General features: G+C 41.8%; 1 protein-coding gene across 1 annotated transcript in view; it reads right to left on the minus strand.

The window, feature by feature from the left end:
* The window catches only part of LOC115105420 (junctional adhesion molecule 3B-like), a 51640-nt gene that overhangs the window by 6196 nt on the left and 19581 nt on the right, over positions 1-25863 (minus strand). The window lies entirely within an intron of this gene.

Below are 25863 nucleotides of genomic sequence, written 5' to 3' on the forward strand. Positions count from 1 at the left end.
CTTACATGTATTTCAAGATATTTTACCTTAAATCGCCTTATCTTTAAATGAGATAAATTACTTGCAACTCCATCACTTTTCAACCTCATATTCATTATTTCCAGCACCAAACCAGTGTTTACATATGTGAAAAGGCCGGGCTTCTATGATCTGTGGTTAAAAAGATAAAAAGAGTCCTAAAAAATGCTTCTCTGTGACATCACAGGGTGGGATAAAAAACATTTTTAAAATTATTTTCAAAACCTGCAACAAGTTTTTAGCCAGAGGGATGGTATTTTCTTGCTCCCTACATCACCGTGAATCTCATAGTGTTTGAAAATCACAGTTTAGAACTTTTTAACATGATTGTTTTCTACCAAACATACAAATGTAGAGACACTGGTTTGGTGCTGGCATTTTTTAGGTAAAAAAAATTATCTGCCAATGATAGTAGATCATTTAGCTTGGTAAGAAAAAAACACTCATTTTAATAAATTAATTATCACTCATTAGAAGATATTTATGCTTGATTAGATTTCACTTTTTGCCGTGTGCACTTCAGAATCATACAGAAAGGCCATGCTCCCACACATGCATCCCAACCCAGTCATACACCCATGAATAGTCTCCCTGAGACTAAAGCTTAGGCTCAAGTAGCTGCTAGAGGCCTAAGCCCCCCAATCCATTAAAAAGACAGGAGCCCGTTTAGAGCCTTTTACTGTTTTAGAGTTCACCAGGCCTCTGCTGACACAGTGAATTAGCAAAGCACCACACAGTTCTTTCACACAGTAAGGTAAGTCGGTGACCTGAAGAGACAAGTCTTTCTGAAAGAGTAAGGTCACGGATCCTTTGGTAGACCATTCCCCAGGAAATTCTACTCACACCCAGGCATTAAAGTAGGTGTGTTTTCTGTGACACTCACCCAGTTCCTAGTAAGTCAAGGTCAGCTTGCTTTGGTATCATACCAGTTCCCTGCTATCCAATGCACTATCCAATGCACGCATGGTTGAGGGAGCTGGCTGGGGTTGCCTTCTAAAGCAGACAGGGTAAGCTGCTTACCCTAATGTCTCTGAGATCATTACTAGATCACAGCTTGTTTACCTTATGTCGTCAGTTTAAACACCATGCTATACATTGTCCCACGTTTTGAAAAAGGTGATTATCCGCCCTCTTACATTAATCTTATATTGAACAATTAATGAGATGTAGTAAGGGAGTGATCCGTTTACCCTCACTTCTTGGACAGACCAGAGCCTTAGAAATGCAGTTTTAGAAACTGTTCTTCGTCCTGTCAGCATTACATGGCAATACGGGAATTTTGATAGTGCACAGGGCTGCGGGCCAGAAGGTTGTAGGTTGGCATACCACTGTAGACAAGAGTAGGGGTGGAAAGTTCGCCTTTATGGTAAAAACATTGCATGAATCTATCATCGTATTTGCAGGTCAGAGAAAAAAATGGCCTTTTAGAAACATTTCACGCAATTGTACTTCACTTTACATATTAGGAGATTATTTTTTAATACCACACAAATTACTGAAATTGCAGGCTAAGGATGGACAGAGCAATAGGCCTATGTGTTTATCTTATCATATTTCTGCAATTCCAAATCAGTGTGTCTTGTTTACAACGAACCTGTCGCTGTTTCTAAACATTTTGATCTGAGTGTGGTACTTTCAAAAGTCAGGCCTACCTTTCCACCCTAGGCCGACCAACACAGAAAAATTTAAGCTTTAACTGCTGGCTACTCTTCTTCTGTGGCTTAACCCAACAAAAAAAGGTCACAAGTGTTTACCGAAAAGCTGTCTGGGTTTAAACAAAAACATTATATTGTACCGAAAGTGAATAGCTTAATCAATTGATAGTGACAGAATTAGATTACTTCTCAAGCAGTCTATTTTTTGTCTCCTCGGTTAAAGGTTGTAGCTCAGCCTCTGAATGTCAAATAAAATTAAACAATGAAATCCCCATATCCATCGGAGTCACATCTTTCCCTGTCACGCCCTGACCTTAGTATTCTTTGTTTTCTTTATTGTTTTGGTTAGGTCAGGGTGTGACATGGGTGATGTATGTGTTTTTTGTACTGTCTAGGGGTTTTGTAGGTTTATGGGGTTGTTTATCATCTAGGTGTTTATATATGTCTATGGTTGCCTAGATTGCTTCTCAATTAGAGGCAGGTGTTTATTGTTGTCTCTGATTGGGAACCATATTTAGGCAGCCATCTTCTTTGGGTATTTTGTGGGTTATTATCTATGTCTAGTTGCATGTGTCTGCACATTTAGATTATATAACATCACGGTTGTTATTTTGTATAGTTTGTTTAGTGTCCGTCTTCATTAATAAATAGAACATGTATTCATATCACGCTGCGCCTTGGTCTCCTCTTTACGACGATCGTGACATTCCCAGTATTTTACAACTCGACCAAAGCACTGTTATAGATCAGTTTATATAATCGGATCCATTTTATTTTCTTCAAAATGTTTAGCTAGCCTGTGCTTTTTGCCATTTTATTTAATAAAAAGCCCATAACATCACTGGGGCCAAGCTCCCTGCCATCCAGGACCTCTATATCAGGCGGTGTGAAAAGAAGGCCCAGAAAATGGTCAAAGAAACCAACCACCCAAGCCATAGACTATTATTTCTGCTGCAGCACGGCAATTGGTCACTCCAGTATGTAAATGTGGTATTGGACCTGACTTTTAAATATTTCCGGTATATAGTATGCTTCCTTACTTAAATACACAAAGTTTTTCATATTTCTTAATCTTATTTCTTGTGTTTTTTTCTAGTAATACATTGTTATTGATTATTGCACTGTTGGGTTTTGAGTTTGCCAGAAACACATTTTACTGTACTTTTGCATGTGACATTAAAACTTGAAACTTAATAAGCAACTAATTCTAAAACACTGAAAAATACAGAAATGGAATTAATTACAAATTACATGATCCTCCCATGGACTATGTTTAAAAAATACTTAACCCTCCCCTTGACTGAAATTGAAAGAGCATGACCCTCCTCCATTTTCCTCCAGGTAACCATTATGTAAATGTCGATCCATTGCTAAAGTTGAGGAGTGGGAGCGATGGAAAGGAAGGACTATGAGTAATTCTTTAGTGGAAGCCTTTGAAACTTTAATGTTCCCCACATTGCTAATGTTAATGGCTATGAATCTTTAATAACAGTATTTTGGGCTTTGTCTCTCGAGATGTGATCCATTTAATACAGTTCTAGTTCAGACAGACAACAAAAGTTAGGCCCTGAGAGGAAAAAGTTATTCAGTTGGCCTTTTAAAAAACACACAAGCATTAGAAGTGACAAGGCATAAAAGCAGTATAAAATACAGTATTTTGTTAATACTGTAACAATGCTTGACTGAAAAGCTAATTTACTGTATTTCTAAACTGAAACATCAATTTGTTTTGTCAAAGCCTGAAAGATATTCACATATTCCTCTATTCCAGAATATCAAGGGACAAGAAGACATGCCCTTGAATATGAAAATAGAGCTCTTTGGCCATGCACACCAGTGGTGGGTTTAGCATCGAAAGAAGGATGCATATCCAATAAGGAACCTCATACCTACTGTAAAATATAGAAGGGGAAAAAGGGATACCTAGTCAGTTGCACAACTGAATGCATTCAACCAAAATGTCTCTTCCATATTTAACCAAACCCCTCTGAATCTCTGAAGGGAGGCTGCCTTAATCGACATCAACGTCATCGTCACCCAGGGAGCAGTTGTTGTGGGGGTCAACTGCCTTGCTCAAGGGCAGAACGGAAGAATATTCCAACTTGCCAGCTCTGGGATTTGAACAAGCAACTAACCGCTAGGCTACCTGCCACCCCAGGTAGTTGTGAATCTTTGAAATTATGGGGCTATTTTGCATCCACTATTTTGCTTCCATCTTTAAAACAATAAACCCATATCAGATTGCCTAAATATATTACTAAACACAATAGTATTTTGTCTTTGATTTCACCAAACAGCTTTATTAATTTTTTTACTTGCTAAAAGACTAGCTAAGGCTGTAAATAAGACAGTATTAGTGCTTAAGTTAGCTTGAAACTCCAATAAAAGGTTGTGAGGTCTGGCCTAGAAACAACTATCCAGGACAAAAATTGCAAAAACTCCAGGAATAAATTCCCATCTACATCCAGAGCATACTCTTTGGGAGTGCAGAAGGCAGCTTTTTAAACAACATACTAAATACTGTGAAAATATACTGTCCCCAACGAGTCCCGACATTTGGTAATTTACACACAAAATAGTCTAGTCTGCAGGCAGGAAGTCTGAATTCCTAATCATTTCCCTGGTTTGGCAGGCGAGGCTAGCTGAACAATACAAGAGATAGAGCGGATCCAGCAGGCCATTCCCTTGCTTGAACATACATCCTCTTAACAATGACATCCTCCTTAGCGTTTGCACAGCAACAGATGGAGCTTTCCTGATGGGGGGCATTAGCGGAACGGCGGCACTGGCCAGTAAAGCATTCGGAGTCTAGGCGGCAATGAGGAAGTGATGACTGTGAGCTGTGGGACAGGTATCTCCCGTCTCTCTTCCCCTGTCTGCCACATCCTGCCCTATGACGCCTGTCTTCCTGTCTATTCTCTCTCCGCCTTGCTCTGGGAGAGACTCTTCCCAGTGCCATGACGCAGCCCCTGACACCTGGGCCTGAGAGGCTGCTCTAGTGTTTCCCACTGGGTTCATATACAGTGGACGGACAGATCTTTGCAGTGTGTGTGCCTTTGTGTGTGTAGTTTAAGCCCTCAAACCATAAAGGTGCTCTGTGACCTATATTAACCTGTCTTTCCTTCTCTCTTTCCCGTCTTCCTGGCAGGGCACATCTGTGTGCGATCTGGCAATTTACATTCATGTTTTTTTTATATCCCTCGCCCTCCTCAAGAGGGAAGGCTGGTTCTTCTTGATAATCTTAGTGTAATGCCCTGATAAAATCCCAGGCGTAGCAGTGCTGAATAAAACAATAGCAGAGCAACTGGAGAAAAAAGCCATCCCTTGGCTTCATTTCAAATTATACATGCAGATGACATGGAGCGATGGTGATTGAACTGATGACTAAAGAAAGGATGCCTGCATGTGAATTGGATCCTAGCTTTCTATGGTGTTTTCCTATTGGGAATGGCACAAATATTTCCCCTTCTGGTAGTAAAAGAAAGTTATAGAGGAGTGTGAAGTCATAAATGGAGGGTTCCAAATAAGCTTCCCAGTGAAATCCCCAAGTGACAACGCTGCCTAGCACCTCAGCAAGATACTCCCATGCCCCTTTGAAAACCCCAGACATTAAAGTACCTAGTTTGCGAAGTATCTTCTAGTTGCTGTCTTCAAATGTTTGTTTTGTGTTGTGCACACAAACACGTGATTAGAAATTTGACACATCTCCTCAGTGAACATTCAACAGCACGTGAAGCGGATAATATTCCTCGTTATTTTTAAACTGCTCCATTGGTTCAGTTCCCCCAGGAGGAGGAGGCTGTGCGTTCGCTGAGCAAGTGGTGCCCACAGAGCAATTAATTATCCTCCTTAGTTAGCGATGGCATTGGATGGGATGTGTTTCTGTGCTCTGCAACTTCCACTCCATATGTGGATTGTGTTAAACTAGGCTCTACCCCAGTGCTAAGAAATACTGTCCAGTACAACACTCCTCAAGACTTAAGCTCTCTTCTCCCTCTACTGCTCTTAAAGGTTCTGCATGGCTCCCTGTTGGCCAAGGTGTGGAAAAGGTCACACATTCTCCAATTCAGCCACTCGGGTAACTGCACTTCTGTACCGCCACAGTGTCTTGTCCTGCAGAGAGTTTAACTTGTAGCCGAGGGAGGCTATGTGAACACTTGGAATGCCCCAAAGAGAGTAAATATTTATCTTCGCAAGCAAAACTAGGTTACAGTTTTTGTCACCACATACAGTGAACTACAAAAGTATTGGCACAGTGACACATTTTTTGTTGTTTTGGCTCTGTACTCCAGCACTTTGGATTTGAAATGATGCAATGACTATGAGGTTGAAGTGTAGACTGATTATGGATAATGCTGAATGAATCATGAATAATAATGAGTGAGAAATTTACAGAGGGTATTTTCATCCATATCGGTTGAATCGTTGAACCACTTTTTGTACAGAAGTAAGTAGCCTTGCACAAGCCTTGGCGTGTGCGAGCTGGAATGGCTCATAGGAGCAGGAGCCTATCTCCAGTTTCTGTAGTGTGAGGCAGCTTGAAGTACAAGTACAGCCCCTGGACAGGACCCTCGTCTATCGCTGGCCTTACCCCCAATCTATCTACTTAATGCTGCATGCCAAGCAGAGATGCATCAGTTTCCCAGAGATGCATCTGGTTCGCATCAGATCTCATTTTTACAGTCTTTGGTATGATTCGGCCGGATCGAACTCACTACCTTCCAATCTCAGGGTGGACACTAACCACAAGGCCACTGAGTTGGTCATATAGTCCCCCCATTTCAAGGAACCAAAAGTATTAGGACACAATTCACTTATATGTGTATTAAAGTAGTAAAAAGTGAAGTATTTGGTCCCATATTCATAGCACGCAATGACTACATCAAGCTTGGGAATCTCCAAATTTGTTGGATGTATATGTTGTTTGTTTAGCTTGCATTTCAGATTATTTTGTGCCCAATAGAAATGAATGGTAAATCATTTATTGTGTCATTTTGGAGTCCCTTTCATTGTAAACTAGAATATAATATGTTTCTAAACACTGGATGCTACCATGATTACCGAATAATGAATAATGATGAGTGAAGAAGTTAGAGGCATACATTTTTTTTTTTAAATTGCTAACCTCCCTATTGTAATGGTGAGAGGTTAGCATCTTGGGGGAATGTTTATTCACAATTCATTCAGCATTATCCATAACCATGGTAGCATCCACATTAATGTAGAAGTGTTTAGAAACATATTCTATTCATATTTACAATAAATGTGACCCCAAAATGGCACAATACTCTATTTACCATTAATTTCTATTGGACACAAAATAATCTGAAACAACCAAAACAAACAGAAAATGTATCACATTTGTAGAGTAACAAGCTTGATGTAGTCATTATGTGCTATGAATATGGGACCAAATATACATTTTTGACTACTTTAATACACATAAGTGAATTTGTCCAAATACTTTTGGTCCCCTAAAATGGGAGGACTACGTGTATGTACAAAAAGTGCTGTAATTTCTAAACGGTTAATTCGATATGGATGTAAATACCTTCAACTTAAAGCTGACAGTCTGCACTTTAATGTATAATTAATGTATAAGTCAATGTATAATTTCAGTTCCCAAGTGCTGGAGTACAGAGACAAAACAAAATTGTCATTGTCCCAATACTTTTTTTTTATTCAAAAAAGTGCATAAAACAATATGTACATTTACACACCAGAGATGTGTTTCCATCAAACTGATTTATTGCGGATAAAAGGCTGTGCGTGATGACGTAGTGCACGTAAAATATTACTTGTTTTATGTACCGAATAAAAAATACATAAATGGGTTTCCACATTTTCAACTATACTGATGGTTTAGTCAGAAAAACTGTTGCATTACAGTATATAGCCAATGTGCCCACTCTGGTCTTGGCACGTACTCTAGCCAACAGCTCGCAGATACAGCGCGGGTAAACTACCTACACGATGAGATTATATTTTTTTATTTGTCAAACGGCAGCCAAGCATCGATCAACATGTCACCATAATAAGACCCTTGATTTTATTGGAAAGGAGCATCAAGCTCATCACCATGCACTTTGACCACCCTGTGAAGTTGATCATCAATTATTTAATCTGTAGCCTAATAAATTGCAGGGTATCCTAGTGGTTAGAGCGTTGGACTAGTAACCGGAAGGTTGCAAATTCAAACCACCGAGCTGACAAGGTAAAAATCTGTCTTTCTGCCCCTGAACAGGCAGTTAACCCACTGTTCCTAGGCCATCATTGAAAATAAGAATTTGTTCTTAACTGATTTGCCTAGTTAAATAAAGGTAAAAAAATACAAATTCGTAGGTGGAGGACCACACAATTGTATCAATATTTGCGCATAGAGGTGTTTCCACCGCCATTTCTCGAATAATTAATTTTACTGACACAAATGTTCATATGTCAGGTAATTCATTTGCATGGAATGGTTGGCTAAAAACCTGGTTACAGAGAGTGTTTTTCTTTGGTCGGTGCTGTGAGAAATTTACAGGGAAGCCCTTCATGAAATGTGCAGGCTAAACCACATTGTGTTTTGAGTTACTTTTATCCCACTAAAACCAAATGCTTTCACAATACTGTTAGACAGGATAGTGTTCAACAGAAGTAAAATGAAAATAGCCTATAATCTCAGTGGCATGCTTTGCTTTCTCTCAAAAATACAGATCTGATTTGTTTTACCCCTAGGAGATGCCAATTCCCACTTAGCTTAGCTGCAAATATATACACTGTGTCTGGACTCAGCCAGACTAATGAATTCATGAATTGACATTTATATTCCATATAGAATAAACTCCTTTCTAAGAAAGGATTAGCCCTGACCCCAAAACAAAGCATGTTCCAGTTTCCACAGTTTCTATACCAAAGCATGCACATTTCCCTTCCCCCACCAGTAACCAGGAGCTCTGGTTGTCAGGGTTGGGGAGTAACTGAATACAGTTAATCTCTTACATGTAATCTGATTACAAAACAACTGTAAATCGAATCTGTTACCAGAAAAAAAGCATTGTAATCAGATAACAGATACTTTTGAATACTTTTAAAATTCAGAAATAATGTTTGCGAAAAAAGACAGACACATTTCTGTTTTCTCAATGACTTTAAATTAGGCATTGAAAAAAGGTGCAAGTTCAAGTTTGTTCCACCTGAGGGAATCTGACCACAAGTCAAATGCGTTTGATGGATAATTTGTGTTCTTTCCTGCCTCTTGTGGGGAAAGTAATCAGATTACATTACTGAGTTTGGGTAATCCAAAAATTACGTTACTTACTGATTACTACACAAGGTAAAAATCTGTCGTTCTGCCCCTGAACAAGGCAGTTAATCCACTGTTACTAGGCTGTCAATGTAAATAAGAATTTGTTCTCAACTGACTTGCCTATTTAAATAAAAGGTTAAAGACAAAATAGAAAAAAATACAGACTACATTTAGAAAGTAACCTACCCAACCCTGCTGGTGGGGGCTCACCTTTTTTATGAGCTGGGGGAAGTGGCTAAATGGGGGTTTTCCATTACAGCACCATTGTGTTGCCAGTGATTATGTTAATTTTTTATTTAAAAAAATATTTTACATTTATTTAACTAGGCAAGTCAGTTAAGAACAAATTCTTATTTTCAAAAGTACCAGTGGCCTGGGCTTGGCCCCAGGTTAGACCAGGCCCGCCGAAGCAATGGCCCATAAAATGGAAACAGCCTTTTGGGGAAAACACTGGTGGTAAGTCCTTAGTAGAAATGTGCCAAACTGACCTCAAGTCTTCAGTGAAAATAACAACAACAATAGCAGGGACCGGTTTTAGGGCAAAGCTTGCAGGCCGTGTGACCGCAGGTTGTGTTGTCACTAAGGTCATCCAGCAGTGTCAGTGACCTCCAGTTCCTCAGTGGAGGTCACTCTCGACAGCTGACTTGACCGGTCAACTTTGTTATCCCCTCTCACCCCTATTTTTACGCTTCAGGTCCAACACAGTTTAACATTGTTGTGGGGATACATAGTGGCGAGGGCACACTGAAGCCTCTTTATATAAGAAGTGAAGATTACCACCATGGGCCGACTAACACCATTACCAGAGGTATTTAGTTGAATTTTCATCCCTGTTAGTGAGCATATATCCTTTGTCAAGATAATCATTCACCTGACAGGTGTGGCATATCAAGAAGCTGATTAAACAGCATGATCATTACACAGGTGCACCTTGTGCTGGGGACAATAAAAGGCTACTCTAAAAGGTGCAGTTCTGTCCCACAACACAATGCCACAGATGTCTCAAGTTGAGGGAACGTGTAACTGGCATGCTGACTGCAGGAATGTCCACCAGAGCCGTTGTCAGTGAATTGAATATGCATTTCTTTAGCCGCCTCCAACATCGTTTTAGAGAATTTGGCAGTACGTCCAACCAGCCTCACAACCGCAGACCACATGTAACCACGCCAGTCCAGGACCTCCAGATCTGGCTTCTTCACCTGTGGGATCGTCTGAAACCAGCCACCCGGACAGCTGATGAAACTGTGTTTGCACAACCAAAGAATTTCTGCACAAACTGTCAGAAACTGTCTCAGGGAAGGTCATCTGCTTGCTCGTCGTCCTCACCAGGATTTTGACCTGACTGCAGTTCGGCGTTGTAATCGTCTTCAGTGGGCAAATGCTCACCTTCAATGGCCACTGGCACGCTGGAGAAGTGTGCTCTTCACGGATGAATAGCGGTTTCAGCTGTACCAGGCAGATGGCAGACAGCGTGTATGGCTTTGTGTGGGCGAGCGGTTTGCTGATGTCAACGTTGTGAACAGAGTGCCCCATGGTCTAGGTGGGGTTATGTTATTGGCCGACATAAGCTACAGACAACTAACACAATTGCATTTTATCGATGGCAATTTGAATGCACAGAGATAACGTGACGAGATCCTTATGCCCATTGTCGTGCCATTCATCCCATCACCTCATGTTTCAGCATGATAATGCTGTCGCAAGGATCTGTACACAATTCCTGGCAGCTGATGTGTCACACTGCATGAGGCAAATGGTGGTCACACCAGATACTGACTAGTTTTCTGATCCACGCCCCTACCTTTAAAAAATAATCTGTGACCAACAGATGCCAGTCATGTGAAATCCATAGATTAGGGCCTAATTTCTTCCGTGTAATTAACCCTAGGCAACTTTAACATTTGACCACTATTGCTATGCTGTGATTGCACAATATGTTGTGATAGTACCCTAAGAGTCACACATCATTTTTGTGTCTCATCTCCTCGAATCACAGGTTGTCGCTGGACTTGCCTTGCCATTGCTGTTTTCCTTTCTCTTTTCAGTATTGGGTAACAACTGAATATGGCACCAGCAGAAAGTCCTTTTGTATCCAGGATGCTGGGGTTACTAGTGGATACCAGATCAGGGAAAGTCCTTTTGTATCCAGGATGCTGGGGTTGATAGTGGATACCAGATCAGGGAAAGTCCTTTTGTATCCAGGATGCTGGGGTTGATAGTGGATACCAGATCAGGGAAAGTCCTTTTGTATCCAGGATGCTGGGGTTGATAGTGGATACCAGATCAGGGAATGACGTCACATTGGTTGCATCTATATGATGATTGAAACAGTCACGGGAGGAATGTTAACTCCTGTCATAAAAGGATTTGATATCTAATGGTAATGCATACAGGCAATCAAATTCCAAGTTCAGAAATGTACATGGGCTTTGTGGTCTTCCCTCATTCCATTGCGACTAAATATAGTGCAGTTCAAGCAAAGATAACGCAAGCCTCTCAAAGAAAATACCTCGGAGTCCTTCAGCTGCCGAGCAAATGTCACCAGGCTTGATATGGGAGAGGAGGGCTGAGTGTTGTAACAGTGCAAGAGAGCAGCAAACTTCAATTGTATATGCAATCTTTAAATGATAATGCCCAAGAAGTCCGTGTTTGGAGGATATATTGTCATGGGTGTTGTTGCAAACCGTGTCATACAAGGGGTTACCAACATATTTCCATTAAAAACATTGCTAGCTAGCCAACTATAGCTAACTTAGTACATCAAACTGCAGCCAGAAAAACATGAGTAAGTAGTTGCATTTTGTGTTTGATTAAGCTGTTTTTAGTGACATTTATTTGGACGAATCCATAATGAGCTAATGATGCACGATTTCGCCTGGCATAGAAAATGTACTCTCTTGTCAGAACACTGTTGTTTAGAGGAACTAGCCAACAACACACTTCAAACTAAAGCTGGAAAGACAGAAAACTAGCTGCATTTCATTTCATTTTACCTGTATATATATCTATAAAAATGATGCCAGCTGATTCATGATTTCAACTGTCAGAGAAAAGCTGCCTGCCTGTCTATTTTGTCCAGACTCCCGACATGTTTATAACTATGGGACAGCTGTATATCAAATTTCAATATTGAAACAATGTTGCAAATGTCAGAGAGACAGAAAGCAAAGTTTATCCAAGTCTCCGCTGTTGATAACCAAATGCTAGTTTAAAAGAAATGGGAGATAATGTCTGGATGGTTTTTATAGTGGAGATCAAGTTTATAAAGTGCCTGGCTGGGCTGATGAGACAGTGGATTGCGCAGTGCCAGTGAGATGGAACAGAATAAATAGGCATTTCAACATCATAGATTTAGCCGGTGTTAACTGCTGGAATGCAGTTTTAACCAATCAGCATCCAGGATTAGACCCACCCGTTGTATAACACGCTATATCCAGTAAGATACCTACTGCTGAAAAGAAACTGTGTGCACTGTGTGTGTATAATGGTCTCTGATTAGAAGTTGTGGTTGGGAATCAGTAGTAAGCTCATTTACATTCCATCTTCTCCAGGTCGACTCTGGCAGAGTTCAGTTTTACCCGGAAGGGCTCTTTGCGCATTCATTTATTCTGCATTTGCATGTGTGGCTGCGATAAGCCCCGCTTCAGGGCAGCCCCCTGTGCTTTTACGGCAGGGAGGGGTCCTCTTGATCTACGCAGGTCAAAGAGTAGGCCTGACTAGAACCAATGAGAGAGTGGAGGGGTTAGGGGGCGACGGTGTCACCGAATGCCTGGGAACCTGTCACTTTGCGTCAGCATTTTCATCTGGCCGCTATCACTTTGTCCTCCAGCTGAGTACTTACTAACTCACAGGCTGGTCCACAAAACTTCACTCTTCACCTTTGGTGGCGCAGCCATACCAGTTGTGATCTGCACTCGCTTAACATTAGAATACAGGATGTCAAAGTGCTCCAAAAATGTGCTATTCAATTGAATTATTAACTAAATGCAAAACATTTCTGAATGGTCTTTGAGCAGAATATTGCCATCCCCATTCATTGAGTCATGTGCAGCGTCTTTGCATGATAAAATCTTGTTCCTGGATTAAAATAGTGCTCTTGTTTGGTGTCCTACTGGTGGTTCACAGGGTCCAGGCCCTCCTGCATGCCAATTGAGACCATTGTTTTGTGACACAGTTTTAGGCAGTAGGAGTGAGTGAATGATAAATTCAACTGAACAATTGTCGATGGCCATTGTGTGCCAGGAATAATGGCATTCCAGCTTTACCCAGTAGAAAAGCATAACTAAAACTTGCATCCCCCGGCCTACAGGCCTAACTGAATTAAGAGGTCCAGAGATATGCCTGACCAGATTTACATTTGTAAAGTTGTTTAACAGAAACATTGCTGCATTAACTCCTTTAAAGACATTAAATATTTATGTTAAATTCAAGGTTGTTAAGATAATCATGTTGTGATCATTTAATGCAGTCTTTATTCCTCTTGACTTAATATGATCTCAACACTCAATATTACCTAGATGTAAAGAAACAGGCACTTGATTCACAGTATGTTGCATCACACTTATCTGCACCAAACAGACCCCTCTGTATACATAGACTTTACAGTCAGACATCAGTCCTACTCATAATTAACCAGCATTTATCCTTACTTTTCTCCATAAACTATTCTGCTGAGCTACAGAGAAAAATGTCATACTGTGTGCTACCTACAGTGCATTTGTAAATTATTCAGACCCCTTGACTTTTTCCACATTTTGTTACGTTACAGCCTCATTCTAAAATTGATCAAATAAAATGTTTTCCTCAATCCACACACACACACACACACACACACACACACACACACACACACAAAAAAGACGTTTACAAAGTATTCAAACCCTTTGCTATGAGACCCGAAATTGAGCTCAGGTGCATCCTGTTTCCATTGATCATCCCTAAGATGTTTCTACAACTTGATTGGAGTCCACCTGTGGTAAATTCAATTGATTGGACATGATTTGGAAAGGCACACAGCTGTCTATATAAAGGTCTCACAGTTGACAGTGCATTTCAGAACAAAAACCAAGCCATGAGGTCAAAGGAGTTGTCCGTAGAGCTCCAAGACAGGATTGTGTCGAGGCACAGATCTGGGGAAGGGTATAAAAAAATGTCTGCAACATTGACGGTCCTCGAGAACACAGTGGCCTCCGTCATTCTTAAACGGAAGAAGTTTGGAACCACCAAGACTCTTCGTAGAGTTGGCCACCCGACCAAGCGGGGGAGAAGAGCCTTGGTCAGGAAGGTGACCAAGAACCCGTTGGTCACTCTGACAGAGCTCCAGAGTTCCTCTGTGGAGATGGGAGAACCTTCCAGAAGGACAATGATCTCTGCACCACTCCACCATTCAGGCCTTTATGGTAGAGTGGCCAGACGGATGCCACGCCTCAGTAAAAAGTCAAGTCCTCTTGGAATTTGCCAAAAGGCACCTAAAGACACTCAGACCATGAGAAACAAGATTCTCTGGTCTGATGAAACCTGAATGCCAAGCGTCACGTCTGGAGGAAACCTGGCCCCATCCCTACGGTGAAGCATGGTAGTGGCAGCATCATGCTGTGGAGATGTTTTTCAGCGGCAGGGATTGGGAGACTAGTCAGGATCGAGGGAAAGATGAATGGAGCAAAGTACAGAGAGATCCTTGACGAAAAACTGCTTCAGAGCACTCAGGACCTCAGACTGGGGCGATGGTTCACCTTCCAACACAACAATGTACCTAAGCACACAGCTAAGACAACATTGGAGTTGCTTCGAAACAAGTCTCTGAATGTCCTTGAGTGGCCCCACTAGTGCCCAGACTAGAACCTGATCGAACATCTCTGGATAGACTTGAAAATAGCTGTGCAGCGACGCTCCCCATCCAACCTGACTGAGCTTGAGAGGATCTGCAGAGAAGAATGGGAGAAACTCCCCAAATACAGGTGTGCCAAGCTTGTAGAGTCATGCCCAAGAAATGTGATATCTGTTTTTTATTTGTAATTAATAAGGAAACATTTAAAACACGTGATATACGTTTTTTTTATATACATTTGGAAACATTTTTAAAAACCTGTTTTTGCTTTGTCGTTATGGGGTGTTGTGTGTAGATTGATGAGGGGGAAGAAATCTATATAATCCATTTTAGAATAAGGCTGTAACGTAAGAAAATGTGTAAAAAGTAAAGGGCCTGAATACTTTCCGAATGCACTGTAGTCTATTCCCCGTGTTGTATTAAATGGCAAGCATACTGTTTATATTACTACCTCTTAGGTAACCTCTTTTTACTTGCCAAGGGCAACATGAAATTCAAAACAGCCAGTGCTATAAGTCTGATAACATAAATGGAATTATGATAGGGTGTTCTGATAACAGGTAAAAGAATCTAAGCTTGGAACGGCTAATCTACATATTTATATCCAGGCACATTTACACAGGAAGCATTATAAGTCATGCACATTTTAGTGGGTATGAAAGTGCGAATGGAGAGGAGAGGTGCGCCAGTTCGACATTCTGCTGTGCACAAAGGGAAGCCACCATGCTACAGGGGTTGTGCATAGCTTGTTCTGGAGTCAATACTGTACATTAAGTGCAGGTTAGTGGTGATGTGGTGGACAATCAGCGGTAGCGGGTCTGGTAGGGTGAGAACAGGTTAGCGTTTGAGAAGCCTTGCAGCTATAGTGGCCCCAAAAGTTTGCTAAATGGTTGTACTCTCAAGTAAGCATAGCAGCACTACGTTTCCTGATATTTTACAGGCAGCTGGGGAAGCCTTGACCATCCTCCCTTAAGATCAATAGGTGGCTGATTTTTCAACCCCCGGCTGGCCCGTGTAAGATGCTGAAAACACCTTCTGTCAAGGCAAATTGAGTGGACGGCGCCCCTGATGTAGCACTCCGTTGTTTACAATCTGACACGCCACACATCTCGCACGTCAAAATACATTGGGGAGCCCCCTCAGACCGTGGTAGGGGCTTAAGAGATCCATGGGCCTAATTCAGCTCATCACAGAGTTTTGGCAGGGGACAGAGTCAATCCCGTGCTCGAAGCGAAGCTCCTACAACAAAAATCTGTGTTAAATCGTGTTGCTCTCGGGTGCCAGAATTAGCTGCTCACAGCACTCTGCACAGATGGCATCTGCCCTGCTCGCTGCAAATGCCTCACATTCTAGTCCAAGCAGACTGACCTTTTCCTAAATCCTAATTAGGAATGTAATTTCCATCCCAGCCTTTCCCATTGCAACGGAAAAAAATTGTCTATGCTTTGTCGAGAAAGGGAAAATAGCTTTTTGTGGGTTTAAATAGGTTCCTTGGCCAAATATTATGGTCAAGTAATGTGATTGTGATGACATTTTGAAAAAACAAAAGAAGCAATGGGGTTGAAACATGGGTGTTGCTAGTTCACTCCATAACCCCTGACAGTGTTCATACACAGATAGATAATACTATTGTGGTTAAATCTCTAGACAGTCCCTGAGAGTAAGAGCTAAATATGTATAACGTCATCCTATAATAATCCCAGCTTCCACAGACATATGCACAACCCCCCACATGTACTTCTCATCCTTCAACTGTGATAATAACTCTTTCCTAAATCTTTCCATTAACAAGATACAACTCCTTAATAATTCCTCACGAGCATAAAGAGATACCAATGCGTGAGTTTCCGGAATGTCGCCTCAGCGTATAGTTTACGTCGCAATGGCCTATTTGGCCCGATACACTGGGGTAGGTTCGGCCACATTGGCCCGAGCTACAGCGATAAGCGGCCATTGTTGAGAGTGCCAGCCGACGTATGCAGCAGACACCGGTGAGCTAAGGCTTGTCTGACAGCTGAATAATAACGCCACACTGCTAGCAGAGACATGTTGATTTAGTGGGGGCAAAAGCCTTAATCCGCCTCACTTCCTGGTCCAAAGGATGCTCGCTGTGCTCTGAAAAACGGCTGAGTTGACAGGGCGTCCCGTGTGACACTGCCTCTGGGGACAAGGCCATTGGCCAGACTTCACTGGCTCGCTTGAGCTTTTCACAAAACGGAGACTTTTCACAACCTACATATCTAAATCTAGCAAAGTGGTTTGGCTTTATCTATTAATCTCTCTGTGTTTCCCAATGGAATTTATCTACTACGTAGGCTTAGATCCTGTTGGAAGTGAGTGGAACAGGCCAGTTTTCTATTGGACAATGTGACAATGGCCGAAACACATTGTAGCACAGCCAGAGATAGTCACTTACTGAACTCTTTAGCCACACAATCATGGTGTTCACAGGGCAGAGTCTGTGAGAAGGCAGCAGGAAGCTCATGAAGTCTCTATAATGGGCCTCCCGGTAGCATTCAGTCCACTCATCGAGATGCTATCAGCCCTGGAACAGCAGCCCAAGCACAAATCCCATCGCCCCCACTGTCTTCCTCTCCAGCAGTGCCCCCCCCATAGCCAATCCCATTAATTGCCTTTTGTTTGCACTCCTGAACAAAAGCCATCTTGTGCAGTGGGACAGCAACTTCGAATGCCTGGACAGTTAGGCTAGTTGAATGGATAAATAGCCTATACATCCCCCTAGTCACCTCTCTATTCTGGACACTGTTAAGTGGTTTCTTTTTTCATGACATGTCATGGTTGTCAACAGCCATTTTATTTGATGATAGTGTGTTGCAAGGTATGCCTTTTAGAATGTTATTCTTAATGGCATTAAAAGAAAAATGAGCTAGCACTTCTATATAAAGAATAGTGAAGGGTGGGGGGAGGGAATTGATACAGTTACATATTGCAATGACATTTTTGGACGATATGTCTATATTCGACTCAATTTGTTAAAAATAAATATACAGTGCCATCAGAAAGTATTCAAACCGCTTGACTTATTCCACATTTTGTTGTGTTACTGTCTGAAATCAATATTGATTCAATTGTTTTTCCTCACCCATCTACACACAATACCCCATAATGACAAACTGAAAGCATGTTGTTGTTTTTTTGCACATTTATTGTTAATGAAATCTCATTACCTAAGTATACACACCCCTGAGTCAATACATGTTAGAATCATTTTTGGCAGCGATTACAGCTGTCTTTCTTTCTGGGTAAGTCTAAGAGCTTTACACACCTGGATTGTACAATATTTGCCGATTATTCTTGAAAAAATTATTCAAGCTGGGTCAATTGGTTGTTGATCAATGTTAGACAACCACTTTCAAGTCTTGCAATATATTTTCAAGCAGATTTAGGTCAAAACGGTAACTCGGCCAACATTCAGTCTCCTTGGTAAGCAACTCCAGTGTAGATTTGAACTTGTGTTTTAGGTTATTGTCATGCTGAAAGGTGAATTCATCTCCCAGTGTCTGTTGGAAAGCAGACTGAACCAGGTTTTCCTCTAGGATTTTGCCTGTGCTTAGCTGCATTCCATTTATGTTTTATCCTGAAAACCTCCCTAGTATTTAACGATTACAAGCATACCCATAACATGATGCAGCCTCCACTATGCTTGAAAATATGGAGAGTGGCACTCAGTAATGTGTTGTATTGGATTTGCCCCAAACACAACACTTTGTTTTCGGCGGGAGAAAAAGTTAATTACTTTGCCACATTTTGCCTTGTTGCAAACAGGAAGCATGTTTTGGAATAAAAAATATTCTGTACAGGCTTCCTTTTCGCCAATTAGGTTAATATTGTGAGGTAACTTCAATGTTGTTGATCCATCCTCAGTTCTCCTACAATGATTGCACACAGTGTGACAATGTGACTTGTTAAGCAAATGTTTACTCCTGAACTTATTTATGCTTTCCAAAATAAAAGGTGTTTTATACTTATTGACTCAAGACATTTCAGCTTAAAATGTTTAATTTGTATACGTTTCTCAAAATATAATTCTGCTTTGACATTTGGGGTATTGTGTGTAGGCCAGTGACAAAAACATCTAAATTCAGGCTGAACATACAAAATATTTTGCTACTGAAAAGTAGCATTAGCTAGCGCTAGTTGGCTGAACCTGCGCCCCCACAAAAATGTTTCATCCTATAGCGTTCATCCACCGAAAGGCTCTTGCTGCCAAGGGAATAACTGACAGCTTGAATGATGTTTTGGACACTACAGTGAAAATAGTTAACGTAGTTAAAGTAAGGCCCCTGGACTCTTGTGTATTTTCTGCACTGTGCAATGATGTGAGCAGCGACCATGTAACACTTTTACAACATACAGAAGTGCGCTGGTTATCAAGGGGCAAAGTATTGACCCATTTTTTTAAATTGAGAGATGAGATTCAAGTTTTTTAATTTTACTAAGCAAGTCAGTTAAGAACAAATTCTTATTTTCAATGACAGCCTAGGAACAGTGGGTTAACTGCCTGTTCAGGGGCAGAATGACAGATTTGTACCTTGTCAGCTCAGGGATATGAACTTGCAACCTACCCAGCCGCCCCTTTACTGGCAATCATTTTCACTTGTCTGACCGTTTGCATGATGACAAGTTTCTCATACGACTGGCCTATCTGGGTGATGTTTTTTCTCGCCTGAATGATCTGAATCTAGGATTACAGGAACTCTCCGCAACTATATTCAATGTGCAGGACAAAATTGAGGCTATGATTAAGAAGTTGGAGTTCTTCCCTGTCTGCATTAAGGACAACACACAGGTCTTTCCATCAGTGCATGATGTTTTTGTGTGCAAATGAACTCAAGCTTACGGACAATGTCAAATGTGATATGGACGAAGCTACTGAGTGAGTTGGGTGCGCAATTACGCAGGTACTTTCCCAAAACGGATGACACAAACAACTGGATTCGTTAACCCTTTCATGCCCTGCCTCCAGTTCACTTATCAATATCTGAATAAGAGAGCCTCAGCGAAATTGCAGCACGCGGTTCTGTTAAAATCAGAAGCCACTGCCAGATTTCTTGATTGGGCTGCCCTCAGAGTATGCTACCCTTGCAAATCGCACAGTTAAGACATTGATGTCCTTTGCAACCATGTACCTATGTGAGAGTGGATTCTCTGCCCTCTCTAGCAAGAAAACTAAATACAGGCACAGACTGTGTGGAAAATGATTTAAGAGAGACTCTCTCCAATACAACCCAACATTTTATGAGCATCCTTTCAAGCACACCCTTCTCATTAACCTGTGGTGAGTTATTCACAATTTTCGATGAACAAATAAGGTTTTATCTGTAAGATTGTTAAATAAAGAGCAAAATGATTGATTATTATTATATTAAATATAATATATATATATATATATATATATATATATATATATATATGTTAAGTTTGCTGAAAATAAACGCAGTTGACAGTGAGAGATATATATTTAAAAGAAATGTCCTCTTACTGTCAACTGCGTTTATTTTCAGCAAACTTAACATGTGTAAATATTTGTATGAGCATAACAATATTCAACAACAGACATAAACTGAACAAGTTCCACAGACATGTGATGAACAGAAATTGAATAATGTGTCCCTGAAAAAAAGGGGGGTCAAAATCAAAAGTAACAGTCAGTATCTGGTATGGCCATCGGCTGCATTAAGTATTGCAGTGCATCTCCTCCACGTGGACTGCACCAGATTTGCCAGTTCTTGCTGTGAGATGTTACCCCACTCTTCCACCCAGGCACCAGCAAGTTCCCGGACATTTCTGGGGGAAATGGCCCTAGCCCTCACCCTCCAATCCAACAGGTCCCAGACGTGCTCGATGGGATTGAGATCCGGGCTCTTTGCTGGCCATGGAAGAACACTGACATTCCTGTCCTGCAGGAAATCATGTACAGAATGAGCAGTATGGCTGGTGGCATTGTCATGCTGGAGTGTCATGTCAGGATGAGCCTGCAGGAAGGGTACAACATGAGGGAGGAGGATATCTTCCCTGTAACGCAAAGCGTTGAGATTGCCGGGCAATGACAACAAGCTCTGTCTGATGATACTGTGACACACCGCCCCAGACCATGACGGACCCTCCACCTCGATCCCGCTCCAGAGTACAGGCCTCGGTGTAACGCTCATTCCTTCGACGATAAACGCGAATCCAACCACCCCTGGTGAAGAGCACTTTTTGCCAGTCCTGTCTGGTCCAGCAACGGTGGGTTTGTGCCCATAGGCAACGTTGTTGCCGGTGATGTCTGGTGAGGACCTGCCTTACAACAGGCCTACAAGCACTCAGTCCAGCCTCTCTCAGCCTATTGCGGACAGTCTGAGCACTGATGGAGGGATTGTGCGTCACTGGTGTAACTCGGACAGTTGTTGTTGCCATCCTGTACCTGTCCCGCAGGTGTGATGTTTGGATGTACCGATCCTGTGCAGGTGTTGTTACACGTGGTCTGCCACTGTGAGGATGATCAGCCGACTGTCCTGTGTCCTGTCCGTGTCCCTGTAGGGCTGTCTTAGGCGTCTTACAGTACAGACATTGCAATGTATTGCCCTGGCCACATCTGCAGTCCTCACGCCTCCTTGCAGCATGCCGAAGGCACATTCACACAGATGAGCAGGGACGCTGAGCATCTTTCTTTGGGTGTTTTTCAGAGTCAGTAGAAAGGCCTCTTTAGTGTCCTAAGTTTTCACAACTGTGACCTTAATTGCCTACCGTCTGTAAGCTGTTAGTGTCTTAACGACCGTTCCACAGGTGCATGTTCATTAATTGTTTATGGTTCATTGAACAAGCATGGGAAACAGTGTTTAAACCCTTTACAATGAAGATCTGTGAAGTTATTTGGATTTTTACGAATTATCTTTGAAAGACAGGGTCCTGAAAAAGGGACGTTTCTATTTTTGCTGAGTTTATTTGTGCCCTGGTCCTATTAGAGCTCTTTGTCACTTCCCACGAGCCCGGTTGTGACAGGAACCATACTCATTCTTATGTTTAATAAATGTATGGGAAGCACTGGTCTGGGGGACCTTTGTCTAGATCCCTGTATGTTCCCAGGATGTCACTGAAGACCATGTCAGGACGTTCTCAGGACTTTCATTTTACTAGTTCTTAGGACGTTGCCTGATGGTCCCAAGGGAATGTTCTCTGGGGGACCTTAGTCTATTTCCCAATTTGTCCCGGGGACGTTTTAGGATGTAATCGGGACGTTGTGTCATGATCCCCTGAACGTTCTTTGGACATTGTGTCATGGTCCCCTGAACGTTCTTTGGACATTGTGTCATGGTCCCCTGAACGTTCTTTGGACGTTGTGTCATGTTCCCCTGGAACTTTTTATCATGTCATGGTCCCAGGTGTTCCAAACCATTTTAAGTAAAATAATGAAATGGTATGGGGGTTAAGGTAAGTGGTTCGCTGTTCAGCTAAGGTAGTCAAATCTTTAAATCAATGGCAACATGATTACATTTGACATGATCACTTAGTACTTTGGACGAACCCACAACCTCTGGATTTGAGGTATGCTAATCTTTCTGCTGCGCAACAAAAACTGTTGAATTTCTGAAGTCCCCAACACATTCATTACCTTTAATATCTCTCTGTACTTAGCAAAAGAGTGCCATCTGCACTGCTATTTTAGTTATCAGTTAATCTGACTATTCTCTCATTGATTTCATTGACTTATTTCAGCAATAGTAGTTTGGGTTTTCAGTATTGTTATTATGCTGTTTTAATGTTACTTCTGAATCCCTGAGCACAGTTACATGCACACAATAATGTGATTTTTGTGGCTATTCGGGTTAATATAGTTTGTTTAAAACGTTTACATGCTTTGCAAGAAAAATGATTTCCCTATTAATCCTGTTTACACGGACACATCTGAAATCAGGCTACTGATGGGACTTTGATAAATGCAGAAAATCGGCAATCAAAACAAACGTCCTACCACAGAGACTATTTTTGCGAATACCATTTGATTTATGAGCTCTGACATATAAAGTTTATATGTCAAAACTATTTATAAGATGCATAATTTCAGTTTTTCAAACGTTACTTCACTCGCGCATTAGATGGAAGCTTGCACTACCCGGTGCTGGCACATGCGCAGATTAAATACACCACTGGAACGCTGATTAAACTGTTTACATGTCCTAATAATTCTACAGATTGCCCAGAAAACCATATGTTTACTTCGATTATGACCTTACACCGATTAAGACAAGCAGAGTAAGGTGTTTACAGGACTAGTGCCATACTCGGTCTTCTGCTATAATCAGTTTAATATCCAATTATTAGTGTGCATGTCAATTTACTCACTATGATAAATATGATGTTTTTCTTCTGATATTTTTAACAGTGCTGAAATTTACTTTGAAGTGCAAAGTGTATGAATAGACCTACAGGTGAAATAAGCCATTGATACAGACATGGTGACGTAACAGGATGGAATGCCATAAACCAAGAGGTTGTGAGTTCAAATCCCAGGAGAGGACATGTTAAAAAAGCATTACCGTATGAATAAACACAATGTAATCATGTATGTCAAAGTGTGTCAAATATGTAAGTTAAAAACACTATGTTAAAATCCTTGTGTGTGGATGTCCCTAGCATTGCCAAAAGAGCTGTGACTGAATCAGTGGTTCACCAATCAAGACCTTGATGGGCTTGGAAACAGTAACAAGGGCTGATGTGTAATGAAACTAGGGTGTGCGCGCCCTGGCTATTTTTCTTTGCACCCATCAGGTGACGTCCCTGGGACAAACAGGGAGCTAGACAAAAAACACCAGGGGACCATGACAAAACATCCCAAGAACGTTGTAAAAACGTCCACGGGGACATACCCGGGACCAACAAGGAACTAGACAAAACCTCCAGGGGTACATGACACAACGTCCCGACGAAGGCTACCATTTAATGAGGTCCCAGGGACGTCCTAGCGACTCATTGTTTGCAGCAGAGGTCATGGATGGCTGGGAGCTCGACCCCAATGATGTACTGGGCCAAACACACTACCCTCTGCAGCGCCTTGCAGTTGAATGCAGCCAGTCAAGATGCTCTCAATGGTGCAGCTGTAGAACTTTGAGGAACTAAGTGCCCATGCCAAATCTTTTCAGCATCCTGAGTGGGAAGAGGTGTTGTTGTGCCTTCTTGACTGTATTGGTGTGTGTGGACCATGTTAAATCCTTAGTGATGTGGACACTGAGGAACTTGAAGCTCTCAACCCGCTCCACTACTGCCTGTCGATGTGGTTGGGGGCGTCCTCGGCCCTCCATTTCCTGTAGTCCACAATCAGCTCCTTTGTCTGGCTGACATTGAGGGAGCGGTTGTTGTCCTGGCACTACACTGCCAGGTCTCTGAACTCATCCTTATATGCTGTCTCATCATCGTCGGTGATCAGGCCTACCACCGTTATGATGTCAGCAAACTTAATGATGATGTTGGATTCATGTGTGGCCTCGCAGTCATGGGTGAACAGGGAGTACAGGAGGGAACTAAGCACGCACCCTGAAGGCCCCCGTGTTGAGGGTCAGCGTGGGGGATGTGTGGTTGCCTACCCTCATCACCTGTGGGCGGCCCGTCAGGAAGTCCAGGATCCAGTTGTAGAGGGAAGTGTTCAGTCCCGGGGTCCTGAGCTTAGTGATGAGCTTGAAGGGCACTATGGTGTTGAACGCTGAGCTTTAGTCAATGAACAGCATTCTCACATAGGTGTTCCTCTTGTCCAGGTGGGAGAAGGCAGTGTGGAGTGCAATAGTGATGGCGTCATCTGCGGATCTGTTGGGGAGATATGGCAATTGGAGTGGGTCCAGAGTGTCTGGGATGATGGTGATGATGTGCGCCATGACCAGCCTTTCAAAGCATTTCATGGCTACAGGTGTGAGTGCTACACATCTTTTTTTATGACTCAAAGATGAAGGTTCGCACCTCTGTATATTTGTAGGTAAAAATAACCCCAGTTAAGTCTTTTCATAAAAGTTGTTATTTTAAAATATGCTGGCCATGCAGGATAGTGCTCAATGAAAAATGGCTCCTGGCAACAAAACCCATTTTGATGAATGACCCATGAATAGACTCCTGAAAATGATTGAGTGTTATGAACGACTGTACTCAGAATACAACTAGCATGAGGAGAGGTTGGAAGTTGTAGACTACCTAAACATTGTCTGAGGCATTCATACTATTCAGACTTTGCTTGTTTTCTTTTTAACTTACTATTTACTGACAAAATAGTAGTGTCAACACTTTTATTCCAGTGGGGAGCTGTCCACAATCACTACTATCGATTGAGGGACTCAGCGGCCATACAAGTTATATACTGCTTCAGCTAAGAATATATATTTTGACCAGATTTTAAGTAGACCTGGACTCAATAAATATGGTTATATATTTTGTGAAATGCTGTGGGCAGCAGTTCTGGCCTATTTCATTGTTCCTTAGTAAGCAGTTAATGTGGAGTGAGTGCGGAGGAGTGTAGAATGTGAGGTCACCCAAAGCATTTGACACAGTGGGGACAACCGGTCACAGGTGATGCAGATGTTTTGACAAGCGTGGACAGGGACAAGGGTCCCTTTTTAAAACGCACCCACACTCTACTCATAGACTTTCAGTGGGAGAAAGTCCTTCCAGGACGAGGTCAAGTAATGACAACGATCATAACTTCCCCCGTTAAATTTGTTTACTGTCCCTTTTTATAATCCTCGCTTGTTAGTGTGAATACCCTTGTCCAACATATAAAAAGCTGATTAAAGTGCCTTGCTGAGGCAAATACATTGCTCTGCTGTGATATATTCTATGTAGTAAATGTTAAAGTCTTCACTACAGTAGGGTTTGCATTTTCATGTTTATTGACATCACAGCTGACCACATTTAGTCAACCGGTCAATTGTTTGGTTGATAGACTGTTGGTCGAGATTCTTTTAGTCGAGTAGTGGCAAGTGTATAAAAACAAAATGATGGCACACGAGACATGTCGGATTCATGCCTGTCTGAGTGGACTAATCCATTGGAAGCCGCAGGTTTGGCACACCAGTAGTACATTTACAGTT

Source organism: Oncorhynchus nerka, linkage group LG22 (assembly GCF_034236695.1).
Source record: "Oncorhynchus nerka isolate Pitt River linkage group LG22, Oner_Uvic_2.0, whole genome shotgun sequence".
Lineage (NCBI taxonomy): Eukaryota > Metazoa > Chordata > Actinopteri > Salmoniformes > Salmonidae > Oncorhynchus > Oncorhynchus nerka.